At 42.2% G+C, this 19,685-nt stretch overlaps 1 long non-coding RNA gene across 5 annotated transcripts; it reads right to left on the bottom strand.

Moving 5' to 3' along the window:
* Positions 1–1,329: 1,329 nt before the first annotated feature.
* Positions 1,330–19,330, bottom strand: LOC132334231 (uncharacterized). 5 transcript variants are annotated; one of them, XR_009488365.1, is made up of 6 exons: positions 18,846–19,330; positions 6,470–15,953; positions 5,358–6,069; positions 4,762–4,837; positions 2,233–2,406; positions 1,330–1,438 (listed from the first exon to the last, which is right to left on the bottom strand). It is a non-coding gene; the product is annotated as an uncharacterized LOC132334231 (long non-coding RNA). The 5 variants fall into 5 exon arrangements; XR_009488362.1 differs by having other exon boundaries at positions 5,358–6,973; positions 15,302–15,953; positions 18,846–19,068; XR_009488364.1 differs by having other exon boundaries at positions 5,358–6,555; positions 15,302–15,953; positions 18,846–19,067.
* Positions 19,331–19,685: the final 355 nt, after the last annotated feature.

The following is a 19,685-nucleotide window of genomic DNA, read 5'->3' as shown; positions in this document are numbered from 1 at the left end:
ATGTACAAAGACTAAAATCTTCATAAATATCCTATTAAGAAACTTCTGATGCTGTTTTAGGTTTTCCATTGAAACACAGTGCATGGAGGTTGCCATAGCTACAAGCAAATTTTTAAATAACTGTTTTTCGTCAGAGCAGCTGCAGTATCCTACAGAAATGAGGATGAAGTGGGGAAACTGGAAGGAGTCCAGCTTCCCCAAATTCAACCTCCTAATCAGATGACTCCAAGATTTTCATAAACACAGCTTAGAAACATTTAATATGGGTCCTGGTTTTTAGAGAAAATACCACTCTATTGACAGGACCCCAGGAAATGCTGTCAGCAGTGCCAGAGATCTCAGTCAAGAGAATAGCTTTGTTTTCATGCTGGAAAACACAAAAATTTCCACTGCAGAGCCCCAGCCCAGTACAAGTCCCCAAGCACCAAGGGATGTGCCACAGCTTAGGCTTGCTCTGAAGGGCTTTCTCAATGAGCTGCTTGGCTGGCAGCAGTGGGTTTAAAAAGGCCCCAAGAGCCACAGATTTCTGTACCCAGGAAAAGCTCTTGCCTGAGCTTGGACAGGGACACATAGAAAGGAGGAACTGAGACAAACTAGTGAAGCTGTAAAGCACTGGCAGGAGGCTTTTGAGGAGAGGCTGTGACTTAGGTGGTCCCCCCCCAGTGGTGTTGAGAGCTTGCTGGGCATCAGGAGGCTGTTTCTTCTTCTGCAGGATCTCTCCCTGGCTTGAACGGGCAGAGCAACATTCTGTGCAATAGTGTGAGCAGGAAACAGACATTTCTGCACTGTGGGCACGTTTGGGGAGGCCTAATCTAAGGACAAGACTCCCAGCTTCCTTTCAACCTGTAGTGTTAACTATTGGAAAAGTCCTTCAAAACTTCAAGTAAAATCATTTTGTGCCCTCAGGCAAGTATGTCCCTGTGTCCCAGTCCATAAAACAAAAATAAATAAAGAATAAAAATAAAATTTCTCAGCAGAATATCAAGAGATTTAACTCCACCAAAACAGTAATTGAATTGCTGTCTATGGAAGGTGGAAATGCTTGGCTGGGATTGGATGTTTTTCTAAAAAAAGTAATGATTATTATTAACAACACTACTATGAATCTGAAGAAACCATCTCAGTGATCAATGGTTTTATGCACACTGCTTCATCTATCTATGACCTGTTTCTGAGAGGAACCTCCATGGCACAGGGGAAGTGCTTCCTCCTGCCTCCCTCCTGCCGGTGGGGGGATGCTTGAAGGCTGGTGTTGCTCTGCTCTGCCATCACCTGCACAGCAGAGGAGCTTACAGGCAAGCAACAGATATTAATCCATACAGACAAATCTTCTGGACAAGGTAATTTTATTTCAATGTAATTTAAAATTCCCTTCACATCTTGAAATGAAACAGCTTCCTTTCCTAATGACTGTATGCTTGTTTGCTCCAAAATTATTCTGGGGAAAAAGACAAAAACAAAGGGGAACAAAGTCAGAAAAAAACTTAAAAAGAAAGTTGGAAAAAGGAAAGTTAAAAAGCTATCATGGCAAATTCCCCTAACAAATTAAATTTTTTTACTAATTCTAAGTACTCAAGGCAGTGTTCAAGGCCAGGTTGGATGGGGCTTGGTGCATCCTGGTCTAGTGGGAGGTGGCCCTGCCCATGGCAGGTGGTTGGAAATGGATGATTTTTCAGATTCCTTCCAAACCAAACCATTCTATGATTCCATGATTCATGGGTACTGAGGCAGTTTAAGACTATCTTTAGCACAGAACAGAAATTTTTAAGAAAATATGGAAAAGTCCCTCATTTTAGAAATTAGATACTTCATGGCAGGCAGAAACATCCCAGGCACTCAGTGAGATCCTGGCACAAGACTGTTCAGCTGGCTTTGCCCAACATCCCTCTCCACTTTGGCAGTAAGTGATCAGAAAGTGGAAAAAAATAATGGCTACCAGAAAGACAAACTAGTAAATATCTTTTTTAGCCTAAGTTGTAACAATTTCTCTTTGCCAGGGTGAAAATAGGCTAGCCCAGCAGAGGGAGGGAGGGATGCCCATGAACAGAGAATTCTGTCTTGTGCATGTATCCTGTCAGTGGGTCACACCTTCCTGCACATCTTCAGGCATTAACTTTTCTGATGTAGGCTTTTTTTTTTCCAAGGAAAGAAACAGAAGATTGAAAAAAGCACAGCCTGCTCTATGGTTGGGCTGCCAGAAAACCAGATTGTGAGTCACTGCAAGCTACTGACCTTAGTCAGCACATTGTGACTCCACAGCTTCCCAGCCCTGCTGTTCCTTCCTTCCCCAGGGCAGGGGAGAGGCTTGTCAAAGCTGCAGAGGCACACTCACACTCCCAGGGAAGTGAATTCTCTCAGCTGTGCAGACATCAGGATTGCTGAACCCAACATAAACTCAGCATTTTCCTGGAAGGAAAAAGAGATGTTAGCCACAAAGAAGAGCCATGGTCTGCAAGAGCTGCCTTGTCCTGGAGAGCCAAAGAGCAGGAGGGGCAGAGCCATCTCCAGAGGCATGAGCAATGCACAGCCACTGTCTGGAGAGGCTGAAATGATCTGAGAGCCCTTCCTGCTGCCTGCACTGAGCCTCTCCTCAGCATCCCCTGGGCAAGGCAGAAATGCAGAGGCTGAAGGAGAGGATGATGGCTGGGAGGCAGCCAAAGGGAGCAGTGCTCAGTGCCAAAAGGCACCTTCTCCCCTCGCCTGCAAAGGGAAACACAACAGCACCCACAGACCAGGGACTGCTGCAGCTCTTCTCTCTGTGCTGCTTTGCTGTTTGTTCCCATTTTGCTTTTGAAGCAGCTCATCAGACCCTCCAGCACAGGAGGTTTGCTTTTTTTCACCAGATTCAAGCATTATCTTGAAGCAAGGAGAAGAGAATCTTGGGGGATGAGCTAAAAAAAATCCAATAAAATTGTTTAAAAGAGGAGAGATAACACACAACATACAGAGGAGAAAAAGAAAAAAACTCTTCAAGAGCTATGCCCTGAGAGAGGCAGGGATGGACCAAGGAGCAAGAAGTGGGGGCAGAATATCAGTCAAGGGAGGGGAAGGCAGCAAACCACACCAGCAGTGTGGTGGCACTGGGGCACGCTCCTACAAGAAGAAGAAGAAGTATGTAGGTGTTTGTCCTCATTTGTTTGTTGTGAACAGTAAGCAGAAAACCACAAGTCAAAAGCAAAAAGCATGCAAGAGAATTCAGGGCTTCTCCATCTAAAGTGTTTGGTCTCTCAGTTTGCTCATCTGGAAAATGTAGGTGCCCTGCTGGTCTGCCAGAGCTGTGCCAGGGGGATTCAGCCCATTGATGTATTTCAGAAAATAAAGAGAGTGAGGTCTGTGAATAAGCACCAGAAGGTGCCATAGGTCAGTTTAAAAGAGACATAGAGTGAGTATATCTTTTTAGGAAAAGCTTTACTTGTGCCAAAATGTAGGTTTTAATCTATATCAGCACTAAAAAATTCAGGTGAAATCACCTGAATGCTTCTGTACTGAAAAATAAAGTGAAAAATCAGAATTTCACTTTGGAATGAAACATTTGGATCAACAGATAAATCGTCCAGAAGAGATGCAGTCGTTAGAGTTGTGATGCTTCAACTTCTGGTGGTTGTGCATGAAGCTGGTAGATTTAGTAAAGATTTAGATCCATTAATGTACCTTGACATGCTGTACATCTGACAGAACCCTACAGGAGGCACTGAGTCATTTTACCTTCAACTCTGTGACCCTGCATTCCTCCATGTGCAGGCTGGGGGTCTGAGGTGCAGGCTGGGCCGTCCTGAGGCTGCCCCAGTTAGAGTGAGGCAGAATAAACAGGAATATTGTGAGGCAGCAGAATGAGACAGACAGAGGTTACACTGGTTTGAAACTGCACACTAAAAATACTTTCTGTTCTGCTGGAAAGGCACAGCAATGTCAGTATGACAGCCTGGGACTTGAAAACTTCTCTGGTTTAAATACATCAAGAATATCCCAAAAGAAGATGCTTTGTCATGAAGGGCAAGCAAGCCTCAAAGGCAGCCACAGTAGCCTGGGCCTTAGGAATGGTTGGTCACTGCAGGGCTGAAAGTGCTGCTTTCAAAATAGCTCTGTACCTACTCATTTTATTCTGTTCTCTCACTGAGCAGCAGCTGTAGAGCACAGAAACATCCAGGCAGCTCTGAGAGGAAAAAGGCTTGAGGATAATGAACCCTGGGAACAGCTTTTTCCTTCACCCTTTTCCACATGAATGCTATGATCAGAACATATACTTGCTCAGGACACAAATACCATCTAACTTTTCATTACACACAGGCTATGAGGCAGGTTTCCTACATGAAAGGCCATCATTCTCAGAGAGCTGGAACCCAAAGCTGGACAGAACTTGTCTGAGTCTCCCCTGGGCAGAGCCAGCTCCATGCACTTGGGAATGTTCAGCACCACACAGACGTCGCCACCAAATCCTTGGTAGTGACATCCCATTTGCAGTTTGCCAAAGGCATGGTGACCTGGGAGTTTGTAGGAGGTGAAGAACCTCACTCTGGGGGTACACACACTCCTCTGGCCCAGCCAGGGCACCCCCTGGCCCCTCCAGTGAGGAGATCACAAGCACCAGGCATCACCAGAGTAACAACAGCCCTGTATGTGCTCTCTGCCTGCATGACAGTGACTCCTGCACCCCTCTGCATTTTAACTACTTACACTTAGTCTGAGACAACATCAGCAGAGCTATTATCAGTTCATGACTTACTGTAGGCTTTTGAGAAAAAAAAAAAGGGCATTACTTACAACTCATTTTTGTTTTGTCACATAGATGGGACTCCAAAGACTTCTGTATCCCTTGATTTCATCCATGGCCTTGTTCCTGTTAGCATTCAGAAACACATCATCAGGGAATGATTCTATGTAGGTGCTTTTATTGAAGAGCTCTGGGTGTCAGAGGTACAGACCCAAATCTGACTCTGACATGGTTTTGGGATGAACACATTTTTATACCCTTATTGTTATATAACTACATATTAGTTATTAAACTTCTATTGTTCTATTGTATACATTGATTTCAACTAAGCATGGGTTTTTGTAATTTCCATCAAACCCCCCAAACATCATTGATTTCTCAAGGATTTCTCATAATCCTTGTTATGATTAAACAATAATCATATCCAATTACCAAACAATCCTCACATTTAACAATCATACCACTTATCATGGTCATTAAATGATTACACAGGGGCAGTTTCACATGATCCAGTAAAGCCCAACATTTTCCCAGGGCCTACCCTAACATTTCCCAGGGCCTACCAAGGCCAACCTTTTTCCAACTCCCCTGAATATCCCATGATTTTAGAAACATTTTATCCCTATACTATCATTACCACCATCACCTTCTGTGCTGCATCACTGCCCCGAGGCTGGGCTGCACAGTGAAGGAAGAGGATGAAGCTCTGCAGCATCTAATATCCAGCACACTGCCTGCATCAGACATACTGTCATTGTTTCATTGATCTCTCTTCTTTTGAAGATTTTGCCAACTCTGACCTCAAATTTCATTTCCTCTTTCTGACAGGGATGATAGAGGAAAATAAAAAGTATAAATTTCAATATCATCCTTTGCTCAGTTTCTCCATCCTGTTTAATGGATATTCCCACAGCAGGAGCTGGTGGAACCAGTAAGCTCTTTCAAGAACTGTAATCTCTAAACTGGTGAGCAGAATACATCTCAGACAGCTGCAATTGAAACTCTTCAACCCCTAGGATAAAAATTTATACAAAAAATATATCAGTATGAAGGTACATCTGTATCCACAGGCAACAGTGATTAATATCTGATTTTTTTTGTGCAAATACATATTCAGAATGAAAGGCACATGGCAGTTTTAAGCTACTTAGCTGAACACGCTCTTCCTGCACCTGTGGGATTTTAGCAATCCTATGCTTTTGAGAGCTTTGTAGCACAGGGATAAGATCAGTTATGATCCACTTTACTGAGTTGGAAAAATGTAATTTAGGTGTTATTACTGCAGGAAAGAGGTGGAAAGCTCGTTGCTAATTGTAACTCTTCACATGCTTAAAGACGACAATTCCTTTTCCTCATGCCTGGAATGAAAAATGAAAAATTTTAACATAGGTCCTCCAAAAAAAAGCATCAACCTGTGACTTGAGTGAATTCCCCCACAGAGGGATGTTTGTGCTACCAAGCCTTTAAACATCACTTACATTGCCATCACTAATTACACTGGAAACTCCCTAAACCACTTTGGGAGCACATCTCTAACCTCAGGAAAGGAAATCTGTGTTTATATAAGTGGGCTGGTTGGATGGAGCAAATGAATAAACTTTATGGTCATAGCTTCTGTCAAAAATGGGTATTTGGCAAATGAGGCAATAAGTGCACAGCAGTGGTACCAGGAGAGCAGGGTACAGTGGATTATCAGTTGGCAAATGTAGTGCTCAGCCCAAGGGAGGTCCAGATGTTCCACAGCCTAAAGGAGCTCACCAGAGCTGGCCACAGGAGAATGCACCACTCAGCAGGGTCTGGGGACCATCATCCAACCAACACCATCTCAGGGATTCAGATGGAACCTTGATAACAATGAGAGGAAAGAAACAAGCTAATCAAACAGTGGGTAGCACCACAGAGCCTATGAGCTCAGAAGAGATTCAACCACTGCACAGGTAATTATCCTGAGAGCCAGGCCTTTGCAGTGACCCCTCCCTGCTGAAATGATTCACATCACTCGTGCTCCTCTCCGGCTTGCTGCTACCACCAGAAGAGGCAGAGGATGATCAAGTGCTCCTTTGATCTCCTGTGTATGTGCAGACAGAAATATCCAAGCTGAAGAACTGAGCCCCATGGGTCTGACAGCATATTCAACTACAACCCATGGAATTCAGTTCTCAAAGCTGAGAATAAATGACGTTCATTTTCGGGCTGTCCCAGCACACGGCAGCATCTCACACTCCTGCTGGCTCTCTCCAGTGCCTGGCCTTCTTCCAGGAGCTGGAAAACAAGAGTGAAAACTTCACTGCAGCCAAATCAGCTGTTCCCAGACTGTAGGACAGAAGCAGAATAATGGCTCCAGGATATATATTTTGAAAAATGAGCAATTTTATATATTCCTGTGACACCAGAAGTGGCCACACACAGAGGCACAATGTGCCCTAACATGCTGTAGAATTCCTAGTAATAAAAAAATAAAAATTAAAAAAAAAAATGCACAGCCAAGGAATATAACACTAAACATTTTGCACTTTTCTTGAAGCCTTTGAGAATTTCAAAGAGGTGAGTTATAAATTTCCTTCTTTGTTTTGTTTTTTTTTCTTTTTTTTTTTTTTTAATACATCAACACAGACACAGAGGTAAAACCTTCCAGAATCACTCAGCAATCTTGTTAACAAAATAATTCGCCCAGAAGCTGAAAAGAAGGAAATCTGGCACTGGTGCAGCCCTGCAGAGTCATCAGAGTCTGTGTGGCAAAAAGGCAAGTAGGAGCCTTCAGCATAACAGCTGCATGGCTGTGTACTGACACAGCTTTGTCACCCCCATCCCAGGGTGACAATCCCACCCAGAGGTGTTCTGGACCACAGAAAAACACTGCTCAAACATGCTGGAGGTCAAAGGGACCTCTCCCACAGGGAAACACCTCATCACCTCCGGCAAACCTAAGAGAAGTCACAAGTTTCATTAAACTGCATACCCCAAATGGGGAATTTTTGAGGAAAAATAGATGTTAGGTGCATATATATAAACAGTGTTGGGTAAGTTATAAAAAAAATTTCAGGTTTATTCAGAACATTTTAAAGATTCTTCTTTTTGTTCCAGTGAGATGAGGTCTCAGAAAAAAATCTCTTTGGTTTCAATGAAAAGAATATTTGGTCTGAAATAAAATATTTGGATGTCAAGGGGATTTCAGATTAAATCTTTTAGCTTTAAAAACTAAATTTAAGGAAATTTACTGAACATAATGGTTCAAATATAATTATTTTGATTTAGCATTGATTTTATTGTTATAAGTAAGTTTTTTTTCATTGCAAACATCCCATGCCACTTTCCCAGTACATCAGCCTCACATGCAGCCCCAGCAGTGTTGGCAGGAAAGGCAGCAGTGTGCCCATGTCTTTACAGCTCCAATTGTCTTCTCAGGCTGCTGAACCAGTCAACCAAACAACAGAAATTAAAAACAGACTTCTTTAACTGTTTCTCTAGCTGGGAGGGAAACCTCTGAACAAACATATTTGCTAAGTAACTGCCGTGTGGTACCCACAGCCCAGCTCAGTCCTACCCATCTGTCACTTGACTCTATGAGACAGGAAAAAAAAATCAAATTAACAAAAGTAACATCTTGCTAAGGCCCTCAAATAGGACAAAACTTCATCTGCAACTTCAAAAAAAGGCACCGTAGCAATAAATTTTGCTTGTCTGATATTTCGAATTTGTCACTGGAATAGTGCTTGCTAAGATCACTGCTGAGTTAATTAAGCAAGACCTTCACAAGCAGTGTTGCTCTTCTGTGGCAATCCCTCTTCCAATGCCAAGAAGGAAAAACATCTCATGATCATCAATAAAACATCCTATCTTAAAGCAGAGAGGTCAGGAAGAAGAAAGGGTGGAAGTGTCTGTCTCTAAGGACAGTCTCCCCATGCTATGGAAAGTGCAGGGCATTTCCATAGAGGCACAGGGGGGCTCAGCACCCCAGCTGGGTACAGACAGCTCTGGCACTCATCATGGCACAGTCAGGCACGCAATGAAAGGGAAAACATGAAATGCCCCTCCATGAGACCCAGCTAAAGAGCTGCAGCAGCTCCAAGCTGCCCAGAGCAGAAGAGCTGAGCTCTGGGGTGCTCCCCAAGCCTGCTGTCCCCCTGTCCCCTGTCCCATGCCCAGGTGAGGTCCTGCAGAGCTGCCTCTCCCCAGGGAGATGGGCTTGAAGAGAGACAGCCCCAAGGCAGGGATGCAGATGAACATGCTCTAGGATTGCTTCCCTCCCTCTCAGAACCCTGGGATGGATCTGTCCCACAGGTGTCCCCAGGGAGGACAGAACAGTCCAGCTCTGCAGCAGCACACCTGATGGTTTAGTGAAATCCCTAAGAAAAGGCATGGAAGGCCACATCCTCATAATTCCACAGCCATTTTCCAGTTAAGTTTGCTTTACAGGTTTTTTAAATAAGTAGAACAAAAGGTCACATTCTCTCTTTCAGTTTGCCTGCATAGTTTAATATCATTGCAGTGCATTAGTTATCTCTCATCTTAAGAAACTTGATGCCACTTTCTGCTTTGACCCTTCATGAGCTTCATAGGTGACATTCTCTATCCTTTCACTGTCCTTCCAGGAATAACTCCCTCCCACTGAGAACCCACTCACCCCAGGATTAAATTCATGCATTTGCAAACAAGACAGCCCACAAAATTATATTGTTCTGCCTTTGCAAGAGCAGTGAGGAGGTGAGTCTTTCCAATGAGCCATAAATCTCCTTCTTGGAAAAACACTATTTTGTTCTATTCCAGCAAGGTCCCTTAGTACCTCACAGCTTGGAGATCTTATTACACCAGATTTAACAATTCCTACAGGACAGATACTTAATAGACAATCATCCTATAAAGTTTTACTGCTACACCAAAAGGCAAACCTTTTTAGAGTGATTGAATAATGTTAATGGCCTGAAGACTGTTCTTCCATAAGCTTTCTTCTTAATTAAATATGGTTTAACAGGAAAAGAACATAAAGATCTTAAAGCCATCAAGTTACTGCAATGTGTAAATTCTCTGCATTCTCCTCACCATTCCTTACTTTTATTCTCTATGCTGCCATTAAAACCTTTCTTTCCAGTAAAACATCTGCATTTGTCCAAACATATAACCAAAGAGTGAGATTTTAATGCTTTTAAACCAGTCATTTATCTACTGCAGCTTCACATGAAATCCAGACACTACCCAAATGAGCTCATCATGGGTGGTAATTAATTAACACAGATAGGGAACTTGAAATAAAATATGAATATGGTCCCATTTCATTAGGAGCATAAAGCATCTTTTTCACCCTTATTTCATTAAATACATTTTCCCCACAGCTAGCAGAAAAATACATGTCTCACAGCTACACTGACAGCTGAGTAGTTGAAACAAGAGGGTGAAATGGAAGATGAAGCTATTCTAGAATTTTTTTTTTTTTTTTTTTTTTTTTTTTTTTTTTTAAGAGGAAAACTCACAGCCAGAAAAGAGCACAGTGGCACCAGAGGCAGGCAAGCACTCAAGCCCAGCAGAACCTCTCAGGATCTGCTGTGCCGGCTGTGAAATTTCAGTGCAGACCATGGGCTGTGCTCTGCAAAGGCAGAGTGTCCTGCAGGGGAGTTCTGCTCACTGGGCAGATCTGCCTCGAGCATCCCCTGCAGCAGCTGCAGACCAGCCTCACACTGTGAAAACCTCTGCCTGGTGTCATGAACCCAGAGCTCAACCTTTAAAACCCAAACATTTGGTCCTCTCCATTTAAAGATTACCCATTTCTTTGATTTCACCCTTTTCCCACCCAGCCCAGGACAGGCAGCCTCATCTGCTCTCCACAGCAATTCCAGTTCCTGTAGGAGCTGCCTGGGGTGCTGGGCTGTGGGGAGCATGCCTTAGGGTTACCTCACACCAAAAACAATTCCCCCCCTTCTGCACAGAGCAGATCTCCTTCCATCACTCCCTATCTCAGCAGAGCAGCTCTGCCACAGATTAGGGATCCACAAGAAAATCCTTACTCTGGTGCTTAGGTACAAGGCAAACACTGCCCACATCCTAATTTTTAATATTGTAAATCCCTCTCAGTACAGCTCATATGCAAGTTTACAGGCAGAGTGCTCACACACAGATCCTTCTGTGCTCTGTAAAGATCATGTTCACCCACAAAGAACCCAAGGCTGAAGTTTCAGCTCAGGCTGAAAGAAAAGCCCCAGCTAAGCTTTGCCCTTGAGCTCTGCCAGCATCAAGCAGCTCCCATCAGACACTGGTGCCAAGCACACCCTGCTCCCAGGCTCTCCCCATATCAGTGAAGACCACAGGCAATGCCAGATGAGGAACTGCAGATATTCTTTCCCCTGAACCCTTCAGGATGAAAAATGGAACAGGTCCATAACACCTTTGGCCCTGTAACTACACAGACACTTTCATTATTCCCACACCACAGAGAAAAAAATTAATAGTCTGGAATGGTTAATTCTTATATGAAAAAAAAAAATTCCTATCTCATGATGAATCAGATTAGCCCAAACACATATTTTGGGTTGTCCAGAAACAAGTGCATTTGTTCCCAAAATGCTTTCTGGAACTTCCAGTTATTTTCTGGCTGCATTTTTTATTTTAAGAAATAGCTGCATTTGTATTCCCAATGTCTATTCCACAAATAACAAACATTCAATTTCTTCTGCTGCAGAATTATCTCACTCTGCCTTATCTTGAGGTTCAATTCTCTTGTTTCCATTTTAATCACATTTTCCAACACAGTACTTTGTGCAACAAACCATCTTCCTTCATGGAAGATAAAAATGATTGCATATCCTTTTCATTTTTTAAATTAAATGAATGTTATTTTTTTACCTAGAACTTACTGATTTTTTCTGCATTTTTTCACTAAATTGGAAAAAGAAGACATGGCAAAATACACACACACAAGGTATAAATCACTAAGAAAAAACAACGTTTACACTATCAGCCATCTACATACATTACAGCTAGTAAAAACACTAGTATCAAAAGTGCATAATGAAAAGTTATTTCCTATTTTTAAAAAGTTCTGGCTAACATCAATAATAAACACTTCCAATACTAAATATTATTTTTAGTAATCACTATACCATTTACTTACAGTGCAGTTACAGTACAGTACAGTTTCATTTATACTCAGCCTTAATAAGTCACAGCCCTGGAGACAATTTCAACAAGCTTTATGTATTGAAAAATAGAAACTTCTGTGGGCTCCATGTTCTGGCTTTTTTTATGTATGCTTTCAGATGCCAGGATGAAACTTAGTGTAGAAGAATGCAGCAGTCTGAAGCACTTACTCTGCACACTGACACAGCTGCAGTAACAGCTGTACTAACAGTGCCCAATGTAAGGAACTGGAAAGCCAATTTTCAGTGTGCTAACAAGGGCAATGAGAACTGAGATGTTAAAGCTCTTGCAACTGCTCAGCCTCTTCCTATTCTTTCTAATTTCAGCAATAAAATTCTCCTGTAAACAAAGAAGTTTCACACCAGCTGACCAAGGACAAAGGAAAAGTCCCAACTCTTCCAATACAGAGCTATCCCAAACCCAGTGACACTTCTTGCCTTGGTCAGGATATCTGATAACCATGCCCAGGGCAGATTCTGGAGGTGGCATATGTGCTGTTTCCAGCAGGGTGGGAACTGCTCAGCTGAACTAATTCCTGATAAATGGAGAGGAACAGAGCAAGCTCAAAATGACTGGTCAGTCAGTATGTTTCAGAAATAATCTAAACACCCAAAATAGGAAGATATAAAAAACAACAAACAGGAGAGAGTGGATGACCATTTCTTATTCCTTCCCAATTTACACATTTTTAATAACTCAAGAGTACCAGCAATGTTTCTTCTGTTCAAAGTACACAGGTACTTACAGTATTTGTCACTACATAACTACCAGACTGTATTACTGATAGAAAAATGGTTACACTCTGAGTAAGCAGTAAAAAACAAACAGGCCAACATCAATTAATCACATTTTTGTAACCCTCCCATTATTTAAAAAAGGAATGTTATCATCACCTAACAAGGAATTTACTTGGAGAAGCACAGTGTAATAAACAACTGTAAAGCTAGTAATCCATCAGAAGCCAGAGATTTCTTCAAACAAGTTTTTTATATAAAAACACTTAAAATACAATAAGTTGCTGCATTTATATTGTAACTATACTGCAGTCATTGAAAGTAAAGTATTCTAAAGAGCAAACAACCTTTCATACATGCGTGGTTGCAATAATGCACTGAAATAAACGAGTGTAGTATCAGAACAATGGAAGAGCTGCAGCAGAGTGGAGCTGCCCTGCCAGCTGAGAGGCACCTGCCAATCTGAGGGCAATGAGCTGTGCCCTCCTGGAAGCACCTTAGTTAGCCCTGCTCCATTGCCATGGGATGGCTCAGCCCAGGGGCTCTGAGCTCTGCTGCCAGACCCCAAACCAGGCCATGACCCATTGTGTCTAGAACATTAAAAACTGGGAGCTGTTTTCTGCAAACTTCCAGGGACTGCCTGCAGGTGCAGATGGCTCCTTTTGGGGCATGTGAAATGGTCCAAGATTTTTGTTTTGTTTGCAGACATTAACAAAGGCTGAGGAATGCTTCCCCTATGGGCACCTGGTGTTTTCCTCCGGGATACACTCACCTCCTATTCAAAATTTTACATCTTGCTCTCCTTGAACTCAGCAGATCTCATTTTAAAGAAAATAATTTAGGTAATATTTGGATTCAACACGATCACATCCAGAATATTTAGGCAAGTAGGCTGCCTATAGCTAATGATTCCATGAGTAACTTAAGATCACCAGAGCTGCCAGCAAGGACTTGGATACCCCGTGTGTATTAAAGGTTTAAATACAGCTTTGAATCAGTTCTTTCAGGCTTCTCCTTGATGAATCCCCCAAGACCATCCCAAGTAGTCACTGATATATTTGAAACCTCTGTCTTGCAAAGAGACCCCCTGGAACCCGGGGTCTTTGTCCTGCTCTGCTGGCAATCCTCAAATTCCCTCTCCCAAAGAACGCCAGGCCCTGCCTACCCAACAACTGTTTGGAGAACTGTGAAGCCCTGACCCCAAAGCACTTTTAGATGGAGTCCAGGTATTTGAAAAGCTGCAGAAGAGAGAGCAGCTGGATTTGCTAATGAAATTAGGGAATAGATTCAACAGTGATAAACAAAGTCTATTTCAATCATGAAAAGTGGTATTCATCCTCTCTTTTGAGAAAAGATGGATAATGTGTTCATTTTGACTGATAAAAATACATTTTAAAAATACCAGAAAATTTTATCAAAATAATTCACATTTTCATCACCATTTCCCACAGAAAAAAATTCCTTTCAACATTCTCCCAGAAGAAGATGAAATGCAACCAAAGCTATGGCAATTAGTATTTTTTAATCCACTAGCCAAAAGTAAGAAATCATCAGAAAAATGTCATTTGGCTAAGTCTGGAATAATTGTTTTAAAAAATTTTCTAAAAATAAAATACATACATTTGAGATACATTACATAATATATTTTGACTTAAAACCAAAAATTCTTCTTCTTTTGCCATTATTATTTTTGCATGTGAGAAATTTAAAAAATGAAAATTTTTTTTAAAGAAAAAAAATGAAAGCCTAATTCTCAAAATGTTAAAATAAATTTATATTTTATTATTTACCCAAGACTGTTTGCTGCACTCTGGTGAGCTTTGTAAATAATTTCAGTTCAGTCAAACTGCATTTTTCAAAGTAATCAGAAAAATGCAAGAGTAACTGCCTGTCTCTAATCACTCTAGTGAAGGGAGGGGAGCTGCCTTATCCTGCAAACTCCAGAAACCCTTCCCTGCACAAACCCAACAGGGAATTTGTTGGAAATTCCACCACAGAAGAGTGGAGATTTCTCCATCCCATTTTTCCATGCTGCAAAGCAAATTTGGATGCTTAGATAAGCTAGAAGCACATACAAAAAAATCAAAATAAACCATTTCAAAAAAGTAAAGAATTGATGTGAAAGAAAACCAGGGACAGCCAAACTCTTCTGTTACAACCAAACGTTGTAGTTTCTAAATCAGTAGCATTTGAGGAAAAGAAAAAAATACATACATCAATTAACTCACATCCTCTCCCTGTTTAAATAGCTATTATTAAGTGGGTTAAGACAGAGATTTAAAATAAAAAAATTAATATATATATATAAATCATAATTCAAGGAAAATATTAATGCACATAATAATACCACCACCCTTTATTTCTGAATTCCACTGGATTTGGAATAAAGTCACAAAAGCATTAGAAGGGCAAGAGAAAAAATTCCTGCATGGTGAAGAGAAGCACTAGAAAACATGCAGATTCCCTGACACAACAGTATTTAAAAATCATTCAAAACTTCTCATTGCTTTAGCATAACTCAAAATTACTTCAAAGACTTGATATTCATTATGTTGCATTTACAGAATGTAAACCCATCAAAGCCGGCAGAACTGTCCTCATTCAAAACTGGAGGAACTGAGGAAGAAGTTGACATTTTGACTCAATCTTTAATGTGCAAATTACCTTTCACATATACAAAGTGTACTGGCACTCAGGCAGAAGACAAACATGTAATAAATCAGCTTACATTTTTTTCGGCTCTCACTCACAGTGGAATCCCAAAATTCATTTTATTTTATCTTTTTCCCACTCTTCAGCTTTTTCTCTCCCATTTTCCTTCCTCCTCTTCAATCAGCAGAGGTTTGCATTTCTCGTTTTCTATTCTGCACTTTGTTGTCTACAATGGAAAGGCAGACGGGCGGACAGACAGCAGGGACAGAGGCACTGCCAGCTCAAGGTAACCTCCTCGGACTCCCACACGCTGCAGGATCTGATTCTCTCTCAAAAACATTTTAACTTTATATAGGGAAGGGAATCAAAACTGATTTGCATATGGGTTCATTCCATCTCTTCAGCTCAAAAGTTCTCAGCTCTGGAAAGTCCCTCTCTGATTCCCGGGCCGATAAGGAGCCAGGAAGGTAACACAGCCCAGCAGAGGTGAGACCTGCTTTGCTGACCTTGCAAAAGGGGCACGCTGAAGCTCTCCCTCCACCGTGCTCGGAGGGCTCAGCTGGGACATTGGGTGCTATTTATCCTTTAGGTTTGAAGGCCCAGGGCACGCAGCAGAGTTGAAGACTCGAGTCAGAGAAACCCCCACTGCTGCGCAGGAGGAAGCTCTGGTCAGAGCTCGATACTTCGGCTTCCTGTCTGTACACTGCGCGGTCTCATCTGGGGAAATCCTGAAAACATTATCAGATGCCTGATAAGCTCTTTAGCTTTCAAGTACATAGTGATTCAGTTTCAGTCAAAACCTCATTTGAATACAGTTTTAAAGTCTAAATAAAAAGTGAGACCCTGAAGGAGAAGACATTAGACTTGCAGCCTAACATCTGTGCATCCAAAACAATGTGGCTGATGTTTGATACCAGCATAAACAAATCTACATTTCCATATCAGCACCAAGATGGTCAGAGCATGTGTTCAGCTTATTAAAAAGGAGTGGAATGAGATGTCTGGTTAATTAACACTTTTATTTATCCACAAACACAGCAGAAGCAGCAGCACGGATTCCTTACTCCATTCCAATGTTGTTCACCATTGACATGAGGCAGATTGTTTCTGAGAGAGAATAGCTGCTTAAAACTCCAAGGCCCACCCCTCCCATGGGCTTTTCTGGCAAAGCTGGCAAGTGACAAGACTTGTTTTGTTCCATGTAGACTCCTATTTGCCAGGCATCAGACAGATTTTTTTTTCCAAAAGCCCAGACTCAGAACAGGTTGACAGCATTTAACCCTGTGGATTTAGGCCTGGAAAAGGCTCCTACATTTAATCCACCTCCAACATTTTCAGTTCAGATGGGTATTTTGTGAGGACTCCCCCAGAGGAAACCACACCCTCTCCACTGGCTGTCTCCATCCCAGCCTGGCCAGGGGACTTTTCTAGGATATATTCCAGGAGGTTCTCCTTCACACACAACTTCTGAAGACAAAGAAATGCACTCCCATCTGAGTCTGGAAGCAGCTAGGAGCATTTTCCCATGTATTGCATGTCTGCAAGCATACAGAGCACACTCTCAGCACAGAAAACCTGTGTCAAACACTCTTCAGGACAGCTCTGATGTTTTCTGCTGCACTCACCCCAAGGGTTACCACAAAGGCATGCACATTTATTTATCAGCTACCCTGGAGAAAAAGAAAATTTGAAATATATTTCTTGTTAACAACCACATTCTTCTTAGTGAGTACAGAAGTTCAGGCTGCCCATACTCAGGGCAGAGATATATACCATCTTTTGTTTCATCCCAAGATCTGGTTTACAGATCACAGGTTACAATTCACTAGAGTAGAGGTTTCAGACACAAAACCACTCACCATTTTAATACCCACATCAAAATATGTAACAACAGAGATCCCAAAAGCATGTGAAACTGGGATTTTGCTTTTCAGAAGCATGTGAGATCTGATGGGTTAAAAAAATACCATTGTCTGAGCTCTCAGATGGTGCCCTGGGTCCCATTTGTGCACAGAGAAGCCAAGGCTCTAGCAAGACTTATCAATAAGGATGCTTAAATGGATTTGAATGAGTCATTGCACAGGAAGAGAGGAACAGTAAAATCTCAGGCTGGGATTCATCTGTGTTTGCAGTGCTCACTTGTATAACTTTGAAAATGCATGCTCACTCTAGTCTCAGATTTAAAAACTTCTTTGTAAAAGACACTGAATGAAATTAATACATTCCCTGCTGAGCAGTATGTCCTTGCTGGTTCTTTAAGTAAAGATAATTCAGGATTCCTGTGTCCCAAAAGGAAGGTGTCATTGTGTGCATGTGTCACAGCTGGATAACCTCAAGCAGAGAGCAGCTGACCAGAACCCAAATCCCTTGGTGAGAGCAGCACTTTCCTCAGCCCTCAGCATATCCTCCAAGCAAAAGCAGGAAAGTGAACAGTAAAGCCAAAACATTTACAGAGGCCTTTAGAGGGCAAGGATGACAGGACAGGTTCTTCACTTTGCTTGTGAAACAAATGCAGGGACCAACAGAAGGGCAAGGAAAAGAAAGTTAGCACAGAGTGGAAGAGACTGGCAGTATGCTGTGCACTGCTCCTGAATGCTGACATCAGTCAGGACATTTATTACCATCCTAGCATCTCATCTGGAAAGTTTTGAAATTAATTTCTATTTTGACAAGAAGTCTAGATTTCAGCCTGAGTGGCAGGAATCTCTTGAGGCAATATTGTGTTAAACCAAACAAGGTAACACTACAGCCCAGAGTGCAGCACTCTCAGAAACACAGGCTTGGTGATGCAGTGCATTTTAAGAACACCAAATCACAGCCCAGGTGCCAGAGCACCTGAAAGTTCCAGCTTCTCTGCTCTCTTTACTGCTGTTCACTGTATTCCTCATCAACAGAAGAAGCTGCCTTCCTTCCTTCACTGAGGGAGAAGGTCCTCCCAGAAGGGAGGATCTCTCCCAAGGTAGTCAAAATCTTTACAGAAGAATAAAATATGCAGGCATCAGAGATAAATCATGTCCTGTATATAAAATATCTTCCACAAAAATACAGCCTTCAGAAAGCAGAGCAGACATACAGTCATTTCATGCATGATTTCATAAATCTTTCATCCCTGCTTAGAGTATTTCTTTGTGACAGGCAGTGAGGTATGAGTTATGCATTCCAACAGGAGCTGAAGGTCAGTCCCATTGAAAACTACAGCAAAATCCTCATTACTTTTGAAGAAACTGGAATTTCTCCTTCAATACTCTTAAAAGCAACTTTCACTTTGTTTCCCCTGAGAGGTTAGTTCTGTGGGTCTTTTGCTATACAGAGCCTTATACACATACATATATTATTCTTTACTTTTGTGCATCTACTTGTCTGGTTTCTTTAAGCTGAATTGACTTACAAATTTTATGAGCTCTCCCTCTGATTTCTGTCTCATTGCTTTAATACCAATACATTGAAGAGAGCTTGAGCTGACAGAGAAACTGAGGAAATGCTTTATCAATCATGCACCTTTCACATAGCACTTGGCACATTTACAAAGGCTGTGGTCATATCACCAGCCAGGTAGGATTTGATTAGCCATTTCACCACCCACTGTGACAGGCATATAAATTAGGACACCGTGCTCCTACCTCTTATGCAAGCATTGAAGAGCTGTCAGGCATGCCTGGGTAGCAGAAAGGAGAGGGGATGGCAGAAATAGCTCTTCTGTGTGCTCCTGATGACCTGTGCAGCCTCCAGAAGCCAGAGCTCTGCTCCTGGACAGGGCTCACAAAAGAGGGAGGAACATGCCAAGACAGAAGAGCTGCAGCACCCTCCATGACATGTTTTTCTAAACTGGGAAATGTTCCCAGTAGGAAATGCCAGCAGAGATTCATAACCTTCCCCCTAGAGCCTGTTTGTGTACATGAGTGCATGTACATGCACATATTTCTTATCCTAAGAGAAGATTTTTGCTCCACAGTGGCACAGAGGGCTGGGGTGCTGCCAGAACAGCCCAGAGCCCCTGCAATTTTGCTCTGTGTCCCTCAGGACAGCCAGACTGCTTGTCCCCTTGCCTTAAAACCTGTCAGAGTTGTTCTACTCAGGTTTGGCATTCCCTTAATTATTTTCCTGTGACTGGCTTTAACATCTGTGAAAACAAGAGTCTGAGAGCAAGTGCATCACAGTCAGACCCCACACAAACCACAGTGCAGCCAGAGATCTGCTCCCACACCTGCATCCTGGCCCCCATCTCCCCTCATGCTTCCCTCCCTGGGACAAGTCCTCAGGTTGCCTGTACCCTGCCCTTGAGACAAACAGTGCTCCCTGAGATGAATGCAGCATTTCAACAGGTAAAATATTCCCCTGTTAGCCAGCTCAAATGAAAAGAAAATGATGCAAAGTAGCACCAGGCAGCCCAGTACAATTTCTCTCACAAGCTTCATAAAGGGCTTCACTTTGCAGTCAGAAGTTAGAAAACAGGAAGGTTT

This window comes from Haemorhous mexicanus, chromosome 15 (genome assembly GCF_027477595.1).
Source record: "Haemorhous mexicanus isolate bHaeMex1 chromosome 15, bHaeMex1.pri, whole genome shotgun sequence".
In the NCBI taxonomy this organism is placed as follows: domain Eukaryota; kingdom Metazoa; phylum Chordata; class Aves; order Passeriformes; family Fringillidae; genus Haemorhous; species Haemorhous mexicanus.
This window is presented reverse-complemented; position numbering and strand designations above follow the sequence as displayed.